At 39.1% G+C, this 15,312-nt stretch overlaps 1 long non-coding RNA gene across 1 annotated transcript; it reads left to right on the top strand.

Annotated features, from left to right (window-relative positions):
- Positions 1–8,279: 8,279 nt before the first annotated feature.
- On the top strand, positions 8,280–9,538 carry LOC115582116 (uncharacterized). Its single transcript, XR_003984137.1, has 4 exons — positions 8,280–8,406; positions 8,874–8,915; positions 9,064–9,111; positions 9,359–9,538. It is a non-coding gene; the product is annotated as an uncharacterized LOC115582116 (long non-coding RNA).
- The last annotated feature ends 5,774 nt before the right edge of the window (positions 9,539–15,312 follow it).

The following is a 15,312-nucleotide window of genomic DNA, read 5'->3' as shown; positions in this document are numbered from 1 at the left end:
TCCTCTCTAGTGCAGTAGTATTAAGAGTGAGAAAAGCCTTAGTCTAAGGGTTGACTGGATGGGTCATCCAGTGGACTTTCTGGAGACCAGGTGTTGTGCCATGTTGTGACCAAGAGTGAAGAGTATTTTGTTTTTCAAATGATGTTACTTATGTAAGTTGACGTACGTAGATGACGTAAATCATAGATGATGTACTTACGTCACTTACGTTACATAATGTCTGCTTTACATTAACCGAAGTATGATCTTGACTAGGCTAAACCTATCCTAGTGGTTTTAGTGTGTAAACCTAACCAAAATGTTTGCTGAATGAACCTAACCAAGTTGTTATGGTGTCTGAATATAACCAACTGCAACTGATGATAATATTAATAACAAGGCCATAATGTGTCATGTAATATGTGCACTGTGAGTCAGCAAGCTTTATTTTGAAAGTCTACACAGCAGTCTGTCGTGCACATGATGTTTTATTGTGAACTTGAGAGCTGATGCAAAACTGAAGCTTGGGGCAGAGCGTCATAGATTGGGCCCACTGACCAAGCTGCCGTCTTTGTCTTGTTGGGAGTGAGAACGAAGTGTTTAAGATAAAACACCTTGTTTCCAACCAATTTGGCTTGCAACACCTCATCTCAGAGCAGTGTGTCGGGGCATATTATCTCTAAAACATTTTCCAGTCGTTTCACACACACACACACACACACACACACACACACACACACACATAGCAAAACATGTGGCTGAAGAAAGAGGGTATAATCTATCCCTGGCTGTAACCAGTATAGAGGCATAAAAAAAACTCGACAGGGTGCCTAAGAGGCAATAAAACTCAATACTTTTATAAAGCTGCTGTACAGGCTGAAAGGGCACCCCGTCAAGAAAATTCAGAGGTTTTTCTTTTCTTTCAAAGTCTCAGCTGGTGCTACCACTTGACTTGCCAATTAGCAAGGAGTGTAGGACTTCTAGGCTTGAAAACAATATTTGGATAAGGGTTAATCGCTTAATACAAAGCAGGTTAAGGTGCCGTTAAGGTTCAGTAACAGTTGAGACAAATTGCTGAAAACCAGTGGGTAGAATCGACAGAAGGCACATTATAATATGTTACACGTCTGATCGGATCATGTCTGTGACACCTCGGGGAGAAAACATGGGAACCTTCTCATCACATCTGCAGCAGGCAAGAAGGGACATGAACTCATCATTAACCAGCATGTTTCGTGTTGCAGCCATGTCGCAGGTTCCCTAACATTTAAATGTGATGAAACCTGGCTTTGGTTGTTTGGATATTTACTACTCCCGTTTTCCCTTTCAGAATATCCCCGCCTTCACAATGTAACTCCAGTCACACAAATGCCAAGCTCTTTTGCCAATTAACACGTCTGAAAATAACGTGTGATGGTGTGAGAGCGGTGTTGCGTTTAGGAGACGGGCACTCAGAAGAGTTCTTACTGGGGGAACTCTAATTCAGGCCGTTTACACTTTCTCCCACACCTCAGGCTGACATAGAACTCGCTGTTAAAGAATCCTAATAGGCAGTGAAAAAAAAAGAAAAGATTGAACAACCTCTTGGATCATTAATCATAACAAGGGATTTGGAAAGAAGTGTCATTTCACAGATGTGGTTCCAGCTGTTTCGGGCATCTGCATTTACAAGTCTCTCTTCTAATACAAAAAGCTTCTCTCGCTACTCTGAATTGAGCTGCTTTTTGTTTCCACAGACACGGTTAACACAACTATATGATGCTTTCCTAATGCATTCTGTCCACTCATTGATTAATACAGAGGAATGTTAATGATTTTGCACTTAGTCTTCGCCAGAAGTACGAAAAAAAACCAATTAGGTAGAGAGCCTAGTTAAAGGTCAGATGTAGTGGTTATACTGGAAAATCACTGTCTCTCTTAGACATCAATATGTGCTCCTGCTGATGCTGATTAAGATTAATTGGAGGTATACGGGTGGCACACACACCACACACACGTGAACACGCACACAAGCACACACAGGCACACACACACACACACACACATACACACATACACGTGAACAGGGGCAACAGGGCACTCATCGGACTCCAATATCTAAGAGGGGACTCCTGTTTCTGGTCATTTTGAAGAAACAAAAATATAATAGTATAGCTTCTTTTAAGGTCTTTTACCATAATAGTACTTCAAATGTGTTCTTTTAATTTTTTTTAAAGAAAAACCAAGAGGGGACTTGGATCCTTCAGCGATGTCTACCTATCAAAGAGGGGACTTCCATATCCTGCATTGGAGCTGTCTGCACCCATTCTTTCACCTAATGATAGTTTGTTTACGAAAGAGATTTTCATTGTTTCTTTCTGAAGTTGATAATTAACTTTGATGTCATCAATATATAAACATTTCCATGGAAAATGGAAAATACGTTTTACCTGTAAATCAGAAGTGATTTGGCTGCATGCACAAATATTAGTACAAGCACTTAACTACTTAGTTACATTTTAGAGATCAATTACACCAGGACACTAATTTTAAGGGGAATGCATAGTCATCTACTAAATAATACCATTTATATTCTTTAAACCTGATTTGTCATCTGTTTTAATATCAAAATATTAAGGTTTAGTTCTAGTGGATGGCTTAGCCATTTACCAGATCTTCTCTGTATTAAATTGAGGAGCCAAGCAGAATGAAAGGAAGTAACAAGTACTTCCAATAAAGGATACAAACAATCAGGATAAAGTCAAGAGGAAAAGGAATATAGTTTCCTTTCATTTTTAATTCATTGCTAAGAATGGATCTATTATAAACATCCCCAGGAGTCCCCTGTTAGGTAGTGTATTACAGCACAAGTTCCCTCTTGGATAGCATGGAGCGACACTCACACTCCAACATGGAGTGTCTCAAACTCAACTGAATTGTGTCTTCAAATATTGTTTTCTTTTATAACAATACATTAAGCTCAACTTTAGTAGATTTCCCAGGTTAAAGCTTCAGTCTCTATGAAAGTGAAGGAGGACAGGGAAGGCGGAAAAAAAAACAATGTTAATTTAAAATTTTAAAAAAGGAACAACCTGGATTAAGCTAAAATGAAGATCACACAGCAGTGAGATCATTGTTTTCATGCTTAAGCACAAGCCTTTTTCACATTTGAATCCAAAAGAGCGCAAGCAGAATTTCACCCCCTCACCGCATCTGAGACTTTCACACTTTGTAGGATGCAGAGAATTGGTGCAGGATTCCTGCACTCAAAGGGCCGTGAGGATGGGGCTACTGAAACATCCCCAGGAGTCCCCTGTTAGCTAGTGATATTACAGCACAAGTTCCCTCTTTGGATAGCATGGAGCGACACTCACACTCCAACATGGAGTGTCTCAAACTCAACTGAATTGTGTCTTCAAATATTGTTTTCTTTTATAACAATACATTAAGCTCAACTTTAGTAGATTTCCCAGGTTAAAGCTTCAGTCTCTATGAAAGTGAAGGAGTACAGGGAAGGCGAAAAAAAAAAACAATGTTAATTTAAAATTTTAAAAAAGGAACAACCTGGATTAAGCTAAAATGAAGATCATCCAGCAGTGAGATCATTGTTTTCATGCTTAAGCACAAGCCTTTTTCACATTTGAATCCAAAGAGCGCAGCAGAATTTCACCCCTCACCGCATTCTGAGACTTTCACACAGTTGTAGGATGCAGAGAATTGGTGCAGGATTCTGCACTCAAAGGGCCGTGAGGATGGGGCTACTGAAACATCCCCAGGAGTCCCCTGTTAGCTAGGTATTACAGCAAAAGTTCCCTCTTGGATAGCATGGAGCGACACTCACACTCCAACATGGGAGTGTCTCAAACTCAACTGAATTGTGTCTTCAAATATTGTTTTCTTTTATAACAATACATTAAGCTCAACTTTAGTAGATTTAAGCTTCTTTAGTAGATTTAAGCTTCAGTCTCTATGAAAGTGAAGGAGTACAGGGAAGGCGGAAAAAAAAAACAATGTTAATTTAAAATTTTAAAAAAGGAACAACCTGGATTAAGCTAAAATGAAGATCACCAGCAGTGAGATCATTGTTTTCATGCTTAAGCACAAGCCTTTTTCACATTTGAATCCAAAAGAGCGCAGCAGAATTTCACCCCTCACCGCATCTGAGACTTGCACACATTGTAGGATGCAGAAAATTGGTGCAGGATTCCTGCACTCAAAGGGCCGTGAGGATGGGGCTACTGAAACATCCCCAGGAGTCCCCTGTTAGCTAGTGTATTACAGCAAAAGTTCCCTCTTGGATAGCATGGAGCGACACTCACACTCCAACATGGAGTGTCTCAAACTCAACTGAATTGGGTCTTCAAATATTGTTTTCTTTTATAACAATACATTAGCTCAACTTAGTAGATTTCCCAGGTTAAAGCTTCAGTCTCTATGAAAGTGAAGGAGTACAGGGAAGGCGGAAAAAAAAAAAACAATGTTAATTTAAAATTTTAAAAAAGGAACAACCTGGATTAAGCTAAAATGAAGATCATCAGCAGTGAGATCATTGTTTTCATGCTTAAGCACAAGCCTTTTTCACATTTGAATCCAAAAGAGCGCAGCAGAATTTCACCCCTCACCGCATCTGAGACTTTCACACAGTTGTAGGATGCAGAGAATTGGTGCAGGATTCCTGCACTTCAAAGGGCCGTGAGGATGGGGCTACTGAAACATCCCAGGAGTCCCCTGTTAGCTAGTGTATCACAGCAAAAGTTCCCTCTTGGATAGCATGGAGTGACACTCACACTCCAACATGGAGTGTCTCAAACTCAACTGAATTGTCTCTTCAAATTTTGTCTTTTATAACAATACATTAAGTTCAACTTTAGTGGATTTCCCAGGTTAAAAGCTTCAGTCTTTATGTAAGTGAAGGAGTACAGGGAAGGCGGAAAAAAACAATGTTAATTTAAGAATTTAAAAAAGGAACAACCTAGATGAAGTTAAGATAAAGATGATCAGTAGTGAGATTGTTGTTTTCATGTTCAAGCACTAGGCTTTTTCACACAGAGTCGCTGCATTATCACCGCAGTGGCGGTTTGCCGAATCTCTGCCATTGTTTGTTCACACAGAACCAAGCAGCTCAGTGTAAAGAAGAACCAGTGTGTAATTCACACCGAAAGCCAGCGCTGCAGATCCAAAAGAGGCATGATGATACAGATCATGACATGAGATCTATTGTGTGTTTTTTCCCCCAGTGTCCTCCTGTTAATGTACCCCGGTGACTGTTTTAATCATATCGATGCAGCTATAATGTGTAGTGATTAAGATGTTGACCCACCAATCATCCTGGAAAGTGACAAAGTTACGTATTCGCTCTAAATTACATAATTACATAATCGCCATCAGTAAAGAGGACGCTGTCTGACTCTTTCACTTGTGGGGAGGGATGCTGTTTTCTGGGGAAAGTTTGCTGTAGTCTCGGTCAGGAGTGCTGACCATAGCGGTGATTTTTTTTTTAAGACAGTAACTACAACAACACAATAGTGGAAGGAGACAAACACTTGGGGAATTAACTCCTTTAGACCCTGTGTCCATTGGAATGGTCATGTCATATTTCTGTCTCAAAACCAATAAATACTCTGTAATTGATTGATATCAGCAATGCGGGTTACTGATTGGATCCTGATTATCCAATCACAATCATGTCATGACTTTGAGCATGCTCAGAGAGAGTGACAGATATCGGACAAGACAAGCATGGCGGAGCAACTGCAGAGAGGGAAGAGTAAGTGCCCATTTTCAATCCAAAATATACATTTTTGTTCATGCTGGCCAAACAAATTTGCTGTCAGTACAATTTTAACTGTTACATGTGATAATATTTGAAATTATTTTGAACACATATCATATCATTAATTTAGAGGATTTTTTTCTTCCTTCACAATATACATAGATGTAAACATGAACAGAAACATACCTGGATAATGCTATCTCGAGACTCAAACAAATAAAATGCCAGGTGAGAATGGATACTCTGCAGAATGGTACAAAACTACTCTACTCCTCTTTACTCTTAATGGAGGAGAAACACCAGCTTCTTGGAAACATGCCATCATCTCTGTAATTCCTAAGGTGGGGAAAGATAAATCTGAGTGCAGTTCATACAGACCGATATCGATTTTAAACTTCGACTATAGACTATATGCCTCAATAATTGCAAAAAGATTAGAAAATATTATTCCGGATATAATAGATGAGGACAAGACAGGGTTCCTTAAAACCAGACAGACACAAGATAACGTAAGACGGGCTTTACATTTAATGGAGCATATGAGCAAAAATAAAGATAAATCCATTGGTCTCAGCCTTGATACCGAAAAAGGCATTCGATTCAGTTAGTTGGGAATACTTACACTTAACATTACAAATATTTGGCTTTGATATTGAAGTCATCTCATATCTAAAAATCTTATATTATTCCCCCTCAGCCAGAATAAAATAAATGGTAGTCTGACCAACCCTGTGCCACTTGAAAGAGCCTGTCGGCAGGTGTGTCCCTTAAGTCCGACCTTGTTTGAACTATTTATCGAACCTCTGGCTCAGGCTATTAGAGAAGACCAGGACATAATAGGAATTTGGATTAAAGACACAGTGTTTAAGACCTGCCTTTTTGCAGATGACATATTGATCACTCTTTCACAGCCAGATTTGAGTTTACCAAAACTAATGTCATCCTTGAAAACATTAGGCAAAAGGTATCATAACGTACTGTCTTATCTCTGATAAAGGGAGAGTGATGTGACCTCAAGTTGAGAGTTGGACAAAAGATGCCTGTGGTCTACTTGAATTTACATGACCTTGTTTTGCAAACAAAGGCGAACGTTTGCATCGTAATCCTAACCAAGTGAACCAATCACTGTCCAGATATCTGCTCAATATCATTTGCATCACTGTGGAAGCACACATTTGCATCCCCTAACCTCAGGAACCAATCACCGTCCAGATATCTGCTCAGGATTCTGTATACATTCTGGGCTTTTTTCACAGAAAGTTTGCCAGCCTTTGGCAACTACAGACTTTAAGAAATCTCTTCTCTCTACTCTTCGAACATTGACCTATTTCTGCCTTCTACCAAATTCGCGGCTAAAGTGACAGGTAAGTTCAACATTTTTACATATACCTCTGTATGGATGAATCAGTTGAGTCTGTTAAAATCAATATGCTTTAGAGTAGATGCAGTATAGTCAAAGGTTTTTTTCCACAAGTCAAAACACCTCCATTTTGCATATTTGTTAAATGTAATAATATAAATTTCATTATGACTTCATTTCACGGATTTTCATGAAAATAATCTTGTTGAAACCTATTTAAAATTCATGAGACCGTGCAAAATCCTACAGCTGTACTCCAAATACTTTTTGAGTAGTGAATTTGTGAGGTTTAGGCCTCAGACCAAAATTACTCATTTAGTGATTCTTTGTTTGTATGATGCAATCCTTGTGGTTTTTGTCCTGGATTTGTTGCTCCAAGGAGCAGTCGGGGTTGCTGCAGATGGGGGAGCTGGAATCAAACCTGGTGAAAAACTGGTTGAACTTGTTTGCTCATTGTTCATTTCCCTAAGCTACTCCTTCACCTTTCCTGGATTGGATCGAAATTAGTCCTGAACATCCAAGACACCCTGTAGAAGCTTGGCCACATGTTTTCATTTCAAAAATTGATGCTGAACATTCATGTAAATTAACAAGCAGTCTTTTTGTTTGAGTCCTCCATATAAAACTACACAGATACAGCTAAATATAGGGCCAGAGGTGAAACACCCACTTTTGGGGTTATTTTGACCCAAAAAGGTGATCGTTGAGGCTTAGAACACACACAAATAATAACAGAAATGCTGAAACTTTGTCTTAAATTGAAAAAATTCCTAATCCCTATTTTGAGTACAGCTATGGTTTTGCAAGGTCCAATTAATTGATATATTGATCTTCTGATGGTGAGGTCCCTTTGGCTCTACCTGGTCGTGTTTTGGAAACTGATCCAGTTTCTGTCTAGTGTTTTACAGTTTGATGTACTGCCCCCTTATAAACCTTTAATCTAGCCATAGTAAGTGTACTTAAAGTACTTAAAGACCAATGGAGTCCTGACTGTCATTGAGTTTCCCCCCAGTTGCCTGACTTCAATTCCATTGAACATTATAATTTTGGCAGTACAGTAACTACTACTGCTTTCATGAAGTCACTGAGGCTTTCATGCTTGTCATTAAATTGCATAAAACAGCCAATTTAAATATATGTGTTATTTGTGAAGCAGTGCGTCATGTATATTATCATCTTAATTACTCCACAGAAAAATGACATCCAGAAGGGTTCAACCTGAAAAGGAAGCCTTGCTGCTGGCAAAGATATAGCCAAATACACAGGAGAAGAACTTGTGTATGACTATGGAGACCCTAACTGTCCAGGGCGACATGTATGTATATGTCTATTTCTATTTACACATTTTGTTTCTTTGACACACAAAATTTCATCATTTAACTAAGTTGTAAGGACTCTCATCCATGCCAATATTGTGGATATGATTTGATTAGTAACTGGTTTAAATTCTTTTTAAGCTCATTGTTGAAACTCGAAATGTAGACTTGCCATCACATAGTGCAGTATAAAATATTGTGAAAGTATGAGAAAAATTGTAAGGTATCTTAATTGTCTGTCACTGATGTGAGAAATAACAAAGAGAGAAAATGGATTATAGATATGACAGTCTACACTCATATAGTTGTGATCTCATTGATGTAACCAATCTTATCAGTCAACATTTACACTTGCTGTTGGTAGGATTAATATTATACATGTCAATAGAACGTTATTCCCAAATACTGTCAAATTTTTTACAGAGTAAAATTATTGTTTTCATGCTTTAAATGTCCTTTGTTTTAGAATACCACTGCTTCATCCTGTGATGGGCATGCAGACAACAGGGTAAAGATATTAAGCTTTCTTTCTTCAATTATATTCACTGAAGATGAAGGGCAGTGGAACAGGTTGGAGCATCTGTTGCAACCCATTTCTGTGTTGGAAGATGCTTAATATGCCTTTTTTGTCTCCCCTCTCTGTGGATACAACCTAGGTGAATCAGATATCCAAGTGAGTTGAGCTTGAAAGTGTTCATTTAAAGGTAATTCATGATGCTATTTTGATCCATGACCACTGAGTTTGAATTTCTCAAATGTAATAATGTAAAATATACCATTTGAAGTTGTCTTGCATAGTCAGAAGAACTCATTATTGATTTTTATTTAAATTATTGTTATTGTTACTCATTCTCTACAATTTGACTAGGTAAATGCAAATAGTTTAATGTAAAGAGTGGTTTTGGTGACTGTTAGTTGACATTATTTCAATTCCATTCCATTCCATTTTAGGTTGCGGGGTGCGTGGTGCATTACATCCTGACTGATGGGCAACATCCCTATCAAACCAGAACGAACACCCTACTCCAGTGATCCACTTGGGCTGTCTCAAAATGTCCTAACAGGCAACTTCACTCTTCATTGTGAAGAAAAATGGATGAGCCTAAAGGATATTATTACCAGAATGCTGAAAAGTTCATCTGAATAATGTCCAACCATTGAGGAATGCCTTCAGGTTTTCACATGTAAGTGTCAAGACTAACACTCTCTTCACGTTAAATATTCTGTATGTTTTATTTGAAGTTCATTCCATGCCAACTCACTCAGAATTCAGAACTCCTCCTCGTTCATGTCATGTAGGGGTGGGGGGTGTGGCAGGGTTTGTGGTGGGTAAGAGCAGGGGGGTGGTCGTGAGGGATGTGGTGTCTGCTGCGGGGGATGCTGTGGGGTTGTGGGAGCTGTGTGGGTTTTGTCCTGGAGTTGTTGCTCAGAGGAGCAGCAGGGGGGCTGGGGGAGGTAGAGTCAAACGTGTTAAAAAAAGGTTGGACTCGTTTGCTCATTGTTCATTTACCTCAGCTGCTCCTGAACCTCTCCTCTGGAAGCCACTTACAGTGCCTTGCAAAAGTATTCACCCCCCTTGAACTTTTCCACATTTTGTCAAGTTTTAACCACAAATGTAAATGTATTTTATTTGGATTTTATGTGATAGACCAACACAAAGTGGTGCATAATTGTGAAGTGGAAGGAAAATGATACATGGTTTTACTTTTTTTTTTACAAATAAAAAACAGTTAAGTGTGGTGTGCAAAAGTAGTAATCCCCCCTTTACTCTGATACCCTTGAATAAAATCCAGTGCAACTAGTTGCCTTCAGAAGTCACCTAATTAGTAAATGGAGTCCATCTGTGTGTAATCTAATCTCTGTAAATATAGCTGTTCTGTGAAGGCCTCAGGGGTTTGCTAGAGAACATACAGCAAACAGCATCATGAAGCCCAAAGAACACACCAGACAGGTCAGGGATAAAGTTGTAAAGAAGTCTAAAGCATGGTTAGGATATGAAAAAATATCCCAAGCTTTGAACATCTCACTGAGCACTGTTCAATCCATCACCTGAAAATGGAAAGAATATGGCACAACTGCAAACCTACCAAGACATGGCTGTCCACCTAAACTGACGGGCCGGGCAAGGAGAGCATTGATCAGAGAAGCAGCCAAGAGGCCCATGATAACTCTGGAGGAGCTGCAGAGATCACCAGCTCAGGTGGAAGAATTTGTCCACAGGACAGCTATTAGTCATGTTCTCCACAAATCGGGCCTTTATGGAAGAGTGGCAAGAAGAGAGCCATTGTTGAAACAAAGCCATGCAGTTTGACACAGGCCATGTGGGGGTCAAAACAAACATGTGGAGGAAGGTGCTCTGGTCAGATGAGACCAAAATTGATGTTTTTGGCCTAAATGCAAAACACTATGTGTGGCAGAAAACTAACACTGCACATCACCATGAAACATGGTAGTGGCAGCATCATGCTGTGGGGATGCTTTTCTTCAGCAGGGACAGGGAAGCCGGACAGAGTTGATGGGAAGAGGGATGGAGCCAAATACAGGACAATCTTGGAAGAAAACCTGTTAAAGTCTGCAAAAGACTTGAGACTGGGGCGGAAGTTCACCTTCCAGCAGGACAACAAGCCTAAACATACAGCCAGAGCTACAATGGAATGGTTTAGATCAAATCATATTTATGTGTTAGAATGGCCCAATAGGGCTTTTAATTAGATAAACATAGATGGGTCAAATGTATAAGACAATTTTTGCAGAAAAGGGTGTTGTTATAAATTTGTGCAAATTAAAAAGTAACTCACATTTCTTTATTCTAGGACATGGAGCAACAAGTTTTCCTTTTCCTGGAAATGTCAGATGAAGATGAACAAGACATCCTGCTGCCTGATGTTGCCCATGGATGCTTCAGTTTCCAGTGGATTTAAAAAGAAGTTAGGTGACAGATGACATACGACACAGTAACCCAAGTGGTGAAATCTGACACTCTGATTCTTTCACTGGAAGACAGAATGTTTGCCAAAAACGGAGAAAATGTGAGACAATGGTCAGACATCAGAAACAAGATGAGGGAACTTGCAAGACTTCTTGTGGCAGCAAGAGACATTGATAGAGACATTGTCTTTTTGAAGGAATTGATTAGCTAAGAAAAATTTAACACAGTACTTGATCCTGTCAAGTAGATGAGTGGGTTTGATGACTCAACACGCCGGTTTTCAGTTCCTTCAACTGCACTGAAATTGCGCTATTCCCTTGTGACTGTGACATCGATTTTACAAGGACACGTTTCGGAGAAGTTTCAAGGATGAATTTCAAAACGTACCTGCAGCGAAACAAATGGAGTATGCGAGATGAAATTCTGGCCAGCCTGTCAAAGGTAGAGGGAGAACTATGCAAGATAGTCACCAGGGTAGAAATACAAGAGAAGAGGAGCCGCAAGGTAGCTGTGCTCTTCCCAAATGATATTAAATAGTCAGTTGACCTCCTGATAAAAAATTGGGAAGCAGTTGGGATTTCCCCAAGCAATCCCTACATTTTTCCCCGCCCAAATTATGGATCTTGTGAAAACAATTGCGTGACTTTCAATTTTTCATGGTTTCATGAAACTCAGTGCATGGAGGCTCTGAAGACAGGGCTGCTACCTCTAGAAAGTCAACAGGGGTTGTTTTATATTGTTTTATATTGTTGTCTTGTGTAACTTTCATATATTTAATTAATGATTACACAACATTGACATTGTATTATTAAGTATAAAAATTAGGAGATGAGAAAGTATCATGAATTGACCACCGTTTTATTGCAGGCTGAGGCAATGTGCAATATTTCACACTCTAGAGACTCTCTTAGAGACAACTTGGACTCAGCTTACATAGAGTAACTGTAGATTACTAGTGGGAATGCATGCAGTCAGGGTGGGAATTTCCTCATTTTAGGGGCAAGTCCATTTGGCCTGCACCTTTTTTTTCAGGGGCACCAAGGCCACTGAGAAAATGTGTTGATTTACCTTTCAGACTGATACCATAACATCCTAATTTATAATAAGACATGGATTATGTATTAAAACATTTTTTAAATACCAATATCAAGTTAATGTTATATTACAAAACAGTTTTTTTAAGTAGGGTTAGGGTGAGGTGAGTTTTGTGACACCACACTGAATATTAGTGTTACTGAATATTTCTCCCAAATAGAAATGCCCCAAAATTATGGCAAAGCACATTTTTTCCAAACAAAAAATCTGTAGAATAACAGCAGGAGACCACTGATGTGTGGAGTGATTTTGGTGACAATACACCCTGAATGATAGTGAAGTTACTGAATATTTTTTGTAGTTTCTCTTTTCAGTGCTACACTTTGTAGACAGTCCCTGCGTCCTCGTCTCACAGACGGCTGACCATGCAGACCAGAGTTAATGTCCAGACGCTCGTTTTGATTAACATACGGTTGTAGCTCGTTGTCTTCCTTACTACGGTAGGAAAGAGCCGTCAGTTGTGTTTTAACAAGGTTTCACTTATGAGTTATTGATCCGGGAAGTTCGAATCTGTGAATATATTTCCAACTTTACCGGACTAAATCCTACCACATAAGTCAGTTACGTATCATGTCAAAACCGGCTGCGCTCGCTCGCTGTGCTGTAAGTTTCGTTCTTCTGTTTTGAGACGCTGCTGCTGTTTGAGAGGCTTTCACGTGAGATCATAGTGATGATGAGACTCCACCTGCGCGAACCGCGGATTCACTGAAGTTACTGTGAGTGACTACTGTGCACTCAGGTGGCTGTAATTAAAGGCAAGCTCGCTACGCTGACCGGGCCAGGGGCACAGAGGCCACTGTGGCCGTACGGTGAGATTTTTTTTTCACGCTGCATCAAGGCCAAAGTGCGGGGCAACAGCGGCCATGGCCACCGTGAAATTCCCACCCTGCATGCAGTCAGTGCATTGTCTCTTTATTGAAACGTCAGCTGATCGGCCTGATTTGATCTATTTTGAGAACTCCGATCAAAACCGATAGGGGCATTATCGGCCGATTGCGATCGGTTGCCGATCGATCGGTGCATCTCTAGTTTGAAAGATTATCTTTATGAAACATAATGACTTTTGTTGACAATAGTTAATGGTGGTCATTTTCATTCATCCATTTATTCACGTTATTTCTTCATTTATTTTCAGGGAAATAGAGAAGGCATTGGTCAAAGATGGAAAGAGAACTTGTTGAACACTACTTCAAGGGCTCCCTGAAGGAAATGAAGACCCCAGGAAAAGAGGAATGTCAGCGATTCCTAAAAGAACACCAGACTCTAAGGGATAATGGGTGAGACTGGAAGGCAGTGAAATATTTTGTGCACAATAACATAACAGCTGTCAAGCGACAGTTGAACCAACAGTATTAAGACCATTAATACTGGGCACCGGTATCCTGAGAGCCACATTCTGGATTATCATTCTTATGTGCCTGAATACTGGGAGCTCGCATTACAGAGCATCAGTGTGAGGGTCCAAACATTGTTTTTTCATGTGAACGGAGCATCAGTGTATCATAAAATGTGTAGTCATGTAAACAGCACTCTGTCAAATCTGTTATATATATATAGCTGATTCTTTGTCATATATACATATATATATATATATATATATATATATATATATATACACATATATATATATATATATATATACTTATTTATCAACTCCAGTTATATAAACATTGATCTATTTGAACTTTGCACTATACCAATAGCACTCATCACTGAGGTAGGAAAGACTGTACTACCACAGGGGGAGCTCTTATAGTGAGTTAATGAGATTTGAGATGAGATTCCACGTGATAATCTGTCTATGTAGTTTATCATGTGGAAAGCCATTTCCATTGTTAGGAGTACAGCAGAAGCAAGAGAGAAACTCTCAGTTTATGAGTGTGTGTGGATTTAAAAGCACTTTAAATAAACTTTGGCTTAACACAGCTCTGAATCGTCTGTGTTTTTTTGTTATTTGTAGTTATAATAATCTGAACATTGTATAATATGAACATTGTTGGGCACTGAAAACACTGTAGAAATATACAGAAAAACAGACAGCCACAGGATAAGTGTCATTCAATACCATCCAACAGGGGACTTGTGTCATTTTGTACAGGCAGAGAAAGGGACTAATGCAACTCTACACAGTGGACAAACTTAACTCTTTTACAGCTTTTTGGACAAAAAGCCAAATACAAAGACCTATTAGACAGTATTATTTTGAACCCTGATGCAGTATTGTTATGTGCATTCACATTTATCAATCCCATTGTTATGATACTGCTCGGCTTGGCCACCCTCATACATACATTCTACATTTGCCAAACAAAAACATATAACTTAATGTGACAGTACTTTGTATTCAAGTATTCACATTAATTATTTTAATTTTATCCCAGTTATTTTTCCCCCTCTAAATTACTTGATGCTCTCCTGCCTTTTTGGTGGCTATTTATTTCAGTAGTTTTTTGCTTAAAACTTAAGACATCCACGAAAGCTGAACCTCAATCTTTTTTGATAATAAGCTTACTAACAAACCTATTTAGCTTTATGAAAAAACCTTCTCATAATTGTTGTTGAAGTTACTATTTTCTTGTACCAAAAAAGAAAACAAAATGATCTTACTGCTAATTTATTTTTTGTGATTTTATTCTGGTTTTCCAGTTTCTTCCTTTTTTTTTAATTGTGAAAATCAATATTATTGTTCTGCTCTGTGGGTACCTTTTAATTTTAATGCAGTCTAGTTGCTTTCTCTATTTTGTTGTATCTTTTAAGAGACTGGTTTCTCCAGTCCCCTCTGCAGTCTGAACGACCCGCTGACGATGCAGGCCATTCATATGCATGAGTGCTAAATACGACGTGTGTGAGTCAATCCTTACAATTCCTGCTCCAGTCTGCC

The sequence above is a fragment of the Sparus aurata genome, chromosome 1, assembly GCF_900880675.1.
Source record: "Sparus aurata chromosome 1, fSpaAur1.1, whole genome shotgun sequence".
Classification (NCBI taxonomy): Eukaryota; Metazoa; Chordata; class Actinopteri; order Spariformes; family Sparidae; genus Sparus; species Sparus aurata.
This window is presented reverse-complemented; position numbering and strand designations above follow the sequence as displayed.